Source organism: Schistocerca cancellata, chromosome 2 (genome assembly GCF_023864275.1).
Source record: "Schistocerca cancellata isolate TAMUIC-IGC-003103 chromosome 2, iqSchCanc2.1, whole genome shotgun sequence".
NCBI lineage: Eukaryota > Metazoa > Arthropoda > Insecta > Orthoptera > Acrididae > Schistocerca > Schistocerca cancellata.
In genome coordinates this window covers 425621799-425627685 of record NC_064627.1, presented here as the reverse complement: position 1 = coordinate 425627685, position 5887 = coordinate 425621799, and positions in this window count along the sequence as shown.

Below are 5887 nucleotides of genomic sequence, written 5' to 3'. Positions count from 1 at the left end.
CACAGAATTGATGAATCGCCTAAACAAGTCTGTATTTACAGTGAGAATGATGTTATATGTAGGAGGCATAAATATAGAAAAGCTTACATATTTTCATTCTATTATTTCATAAGGGATCATATTCTGTGGTAACTCATCAAACGGAGCAAAAGTTTTTCGCATGTACAAGCGTGTAATAAAAATCGTTTGTGGTATAAATTCAAGAACATCATGTAGGAACCTGTTTAAGGAACTTTGTATTCTAAGCACTACTTTCTAGTATATTTATTCCTTAATGAAATTTGTTACAAGTATTTACAACCAATAGCTCAATACATAATATCTGTACTAGAAATAGGAACAGCAATCTACATAAAGACCTAAAACCTTGGTCCAAAAAGGGTCCAACATTTAGGAACATACATTTTCAACAAACTGCCTGCAAGTCCGCAACCATTAAAAACTTGGTTTCAGATAAAGCACGGTTTACAGAGTGTTTGAAAGACATTTTGATACAGAAATGTCTGATTCCACCCGTCTTCTTTGACCCAAGACGTCATCAATATGCCGGAAATGGCTATTTTAAGTGTGTCTATGACGCCACTACATACACATGGCAACAAACACGAAGATACATATAAATAATACAATAACATCTCCCACCAAAAATACTATCAAACCAATGGGAGAACTGCAGGAAGTTGGGGGTTTTAGGATGAGGACAAGCCAGAAAAAAAACACCATTAACCCAAAACACAAAATGAAAAACAAAAAGAAAAAAAATACAGCATTCCGCTACACCAACAAAAATCTGCAGGAATTGGACACTTCCCTTGAACAATACAGGTCACCATAGGTGACCATACCAAAACACCAATACCCACAACTAAAAGTACGGAAATTGGAATCGGACATTTCCCTTGACCTACATAGGTCAACCTCAGATGACGATACCAAAACATCTACACCTACAACTATGAAAATGGGAATCGGTCATTTCCGGTGACCTATATAGGTCCACCACAACTACTGATGCCAAAAAACCAACACCTACAACTGCGAAAAATAAAACCACAACCCCAAAAATCCACAAATCAAACATCCCTACACAAATTAAAACACATTCAATACTCCATAAATACACAAAACATCAAAACTAGAAAAAAATAATTAATTACCACCAGCAAATTCCGGCACTGCAAACCAGATCGGCCAGCCCCCCCGCCACACACGCAAAAACCAATTCATAAACACTGTGCCATAATGACATTCACACACCACAACACCTTTATGTCAAAGCAGACAGGTGGAATCGGACGCTTCCATTGACCCCTCCTTCTACTCTGTAGGTCAATATCTTAACAGAGGCTGATAGACCAGCTTAAGTAAAAATTCTGCTATATTTCTGTTTTGACAGCACTTGGTCGCAACAGTCAAGATCGGGTATTCTGTGTATCATAAATTTATTAAAAGTGCATAACTCTGTTTTATTCTGACAGTGTATCAATTCTGTAAATATTAGCAGTTACTGTAATATATTTACATATTTTGACAATCTCCTGACAAATGATAAGGATAATAATTATTATATTCAAATGTATTATGTTATACTTTCTGACATGTTATTTGTCATTCGCGATGGCCAGCGGCTATTTCCGAAGAAGTACGAAAATATTTGTTCGCTCCAGTAACTACCCTGTCTGGAAATATCACCGGGGTCTAAGACTGGAGTCACTGTGCCAGGAACACAGTCACGCAGTTATTCCGTTACCAACTTCTAGGTTACCTGTAGTGGTAGCCCGATAACGGCCAGAGAACGAGAACTGTGAGCCAATAACGATAACTGCCAGAGGAAAATATTTTTTTTTCCTTTATTGTTATTTGTTCACCTTATACAAAGGCAGGCTGGCAGCGGATTACATCTACTCTGCTCCTCACCACAAGAGCGACAATAATTGAGAAAAAGAAGACAGAAAAGTAACAAATCTGAGGTTAAAAAACTGGAGATACAATAAATAAAAAACATGAAGCCGTTCACACTCGATGAAAACACACGAAAACACTGTCGGCACTGCACACAAACACTGACGAATGAGACGGTACAAGTGAACGAGGAGCGCGGCGGCGACAAACACTAAAGCACAATCACGACGGCACAGACACTAAACTGATGGCGATGATCTCCGGCGCGCAAATGTCCACTTCACTTAGCGTGTGCGAGTCCGGAGAACTGCCTAGAATGGAGGAAGGTGGTGGAGGAGGGAGAGAGGAGAGCAGAGATGCCAATGGCAGGCGAGTTGGGGGGGAGGAATGAATGTAGGAGGGGGTGGGGAAGCCCAGGGGAGGAGGGGGGTGGAAGGGAGGATGGAGGGCAGGAGAGAGAAAGGAGAGAGGGTGCCTTAAGGAAAGGACACAGGAAGTGGGAGGGGCAGATCAAAGTTGATAGGAGGGGTAGATGGAGGGGAGGAGGGCATCATCAGGGAGGGGGAGCTGGCGGAAGCCACCTTGGGAGAGGGTATGGAGAGTGGAGAGATGGAGAGCAGGTGGGACGTGGAAATACAGGCACGGCAGCAGACGGGGGAGGGAGAGGGTGGGAGAGACCAGCGGGTGAGGAGGATCGAGTTTATGGGAGGTGTAGAGGATCCGTATCCATTCGAGGAAAAGGAGGTGGTGGGGGAATGGAATAAGGTCATACAGGATCCGCATGGGGGAGGGGAGATGGATGCGATAGGCGAGGTGAAGAGCATGGCGTTCTAGGATCTGAATGGATTTGTAAAAGGTAGGGGGAGCGGAGGTCCAGGCAGGGTGGGCGTAGCAAAGGATAGGGTGAATGAGGGATTTATAGGTATGGAGGATAGTGGAGGGGTCCAGACCCCATGTATAACCAGAAAGGAGCTTAAGGAGACAGAGTCGGTAGCGTGCCTTGGCTTGGATTGTCCGAAGGTGGGGGGTCCAGGAGAGGCGACGGTCAAGGGTGACATCAAGGTACTTAAGGGTAGGGGTGAGGGTGATAGGACAGCCACAGATGGTGATGTAGAAATCGAGGAGGCGGAAGGAAGGGGTGGTTTTGCCTACAATGATCGCCTGGGTTTGGGAAGGATTGACCTTAAGCAACCACTGGTTGCACCAAGTGGTGAACCGGTCAAGATGGAATTGGAGAAGGTGTTGGGAGCGCTGCAGGGTGGGGGCAGGAACAAGGAAGGCGGTGTCATCGGCGTACTGAAGAAGGTGGATGGGGGGTGAAGGTGGCGGCATGTCCGCCATATACAAAAGGTACAGAAGAGGGGAGAGAACGGAACCTTGGGGCACACCGGTGGAGGGGAAAAAGGTGTAGGAATCCGTGTTGTGGTTGGTGACATAGGAAGGACGTTGGGAAAGAAAGGAGCTGATCAGACGGACATAGTTAATAGGAAGGGCGAAGGTTTGGAGCTTGAAGGGGAGACCGGAATGCCACATGCGGTCATAGGCTCATTCAAGGTCAAGGGAGAGGAAGATAGCAGAGCGACAGGAATTGAGCTGTTCGGAGAGGAGATGAGTGAAGTGAAGGAGAAGATCGGCGGAAGAGAAGGACGGCCGAAAGCCACACTGGGTAACGGGAAGGAGGCGGTGCTGGTGGAGATGCTGGTGGATGTGTCGGGTTAGGATGGATTCCAGGACCTTGCTGAAGACCGAGGTAAGGCTGATGGGATGATAGGAGGAGACAGCGGACAGCGGTTTACCGGGTTTAAGGAACATCAGTATATGGGAGATTTTCCACAGGTCGGGGTAGTAGCCGGTGGACAGGACTACATTGTAGAGCCTGGCCAGGATGGAGAGGAAAGAGGCAGAAGCTCCACGAAGGTGGCGATAGGTGACACGATCGTGATCAGGAGCGGTGTTGCATTTCATGCGGAGTGTAGTGATGAGATCCTGTGTAGTATTAGGGGCATTGAGTTCGGTGTGTGCAGTGTTGTACAAGTACTGGAAACCAGGTGCGAGGGGAGGGACAGAGGTGTCAGTTCGATCGCGGACAGCCGGGAAGAGGGAGTAATCTAACTGGGGATCGTCGGGGATGGTAAAGACATTGGAGAGGTAGGAGACAAAGTGATTGGCCTTACTAAGGTTGTCAGGGAAGGGTTGGTTGTCATGAAGGAGAGGATAGTATGGGGGGGGGGGGGTTTAGATCCGGTAAGGTGGCGGAAGGCTGACCAGAACTTGGACGAGTTTATAGGAAGTGTAGCGTTTAAATGGGTGCATGCCTGTCGCCAGTCCCAGCGTTTCTTAGCTGCGAGCAAGTTACAGATGTGTCTCTGGAGTTGCCGGTGGCGTCGCAGTGTGTCCGGGTCACACGTGTGGAGGAAGGCACGGTAGAGATGGCGGGATTCATGGAGGAGGAAGACGGCCTGTGGGGGTAAAATAGGACGGTGGGGGTGGATGGCGACAGAAGGGACATGGGCCTCCACAGTCTCAGACAAGGTCTGCTGGAGAAAGGAGGCGGCATGGGTAATATCATCAGGGTGGCGGAAGGGGAAGGGGTGGCCATCGACCTGGGTAGATAGGGTATCCCAGTAGGCATTCCATTTGGCACGGGAATAATCATGGACGTACTTCAGGGGGAGGTTCATTATGAGGGATGGGGCGGGGGCGACGACCATCTAAAATGGGGAGGAGGACAGGGAGATGGTCACTACCAATGGGGTCCAGGACATCAATCGCTATGCGGCCAAGGAGGTTAGGGAGGAGAGAACGACATCAGGAGTGGAGTTGGATTCAGGGCGGGTGTGCTGGGGAATGTGGACGAGGTTGCCTTGGAGGGAGGAGAGGAACCAATGCCACCGCTGTAACTGGGTGGCGGAACGTCTATGGATGTTGAGGTCGGCGGTGATCATGTATGAGGAGAAGGTACGGTCAATGTGGGAGAGGAAGTCAAAAGGAATAGGGGCGTTAGGGCGGACATAGATGGTGGCCACAGGTGATGGTAAGGCCAGGGAAGAAGAGACTAAGGATCAGGTGTTTGGTGGGCTCGGGAAGGAGAGGTTGGAGCTGAACGGAGATCTGGCGGTGGTGACCAATGGCAACTCCACCATGCGCTATCAGGAAGGGATTGTCAGAGCAGTGAAGGAGGTAGGGCGAGGTGTGTATGGTGTGGTGGGGCTGATGAAAGGTTTCATTCAGGAGGAAGGCATCCACGCGGTGGGTGGTGAGGGTGTGCATGAAGAGGTGCTTGTTGGCGGGAGGGGAACGGATGTTGTTGATCAGGATATGGTGCTGTCGCACCATGACAGGGATTTAGACGAGGGTGTCGAGATGGGAGAAGGTAAAATGGGCCTGGTTGTGGGAGTAGGTGGCATACATTTTGAGGTGGAAGATGTAACGGGCGGCGAGGGATATATGCTGGAGGGTGTGAGGGCTCTGGAAAGGGTGGACATTTTGGAGAACGATGGTGAGGAACCTGATGATGTCCTCAGCGGTAGGGGGGGGGGGGGGACGAAGGGAATTGTCAGGAGGGGTGGGGGCGTCCAGAGGGCGGACAGGGACAGTGAGTGCAGGAGTGGTGGGAGGGGGTCGGGCTTTACATTTTTGGGAGTATGTGGGGTGTGGGAGATTACAGGTGTTACAGGATGGAGGAGACTGAAGGTTGGGGCACTGCCGGAGGCACAATGCGACCACATTGAATCGTTGTGAATAATAATTGAACAGCAGCAGTCCACTTGATTACTGTTAAGCTTTGACAGTGAGAATCAGTTGTTGGGGTAGGCAGCTGTAGTGCCAAGGAAATTTGAAAAGTTATTTTGGCTAGTAATGTTGCCACTGTGCATATATCCTCAGGCCAGCCTTTATGGATTCTGATATCATCATTGACGTACTGGGTCACTGTCTTGGTTTGTGATGTCATAGAACAGATATCTTGGATTACCATCTTGGATTT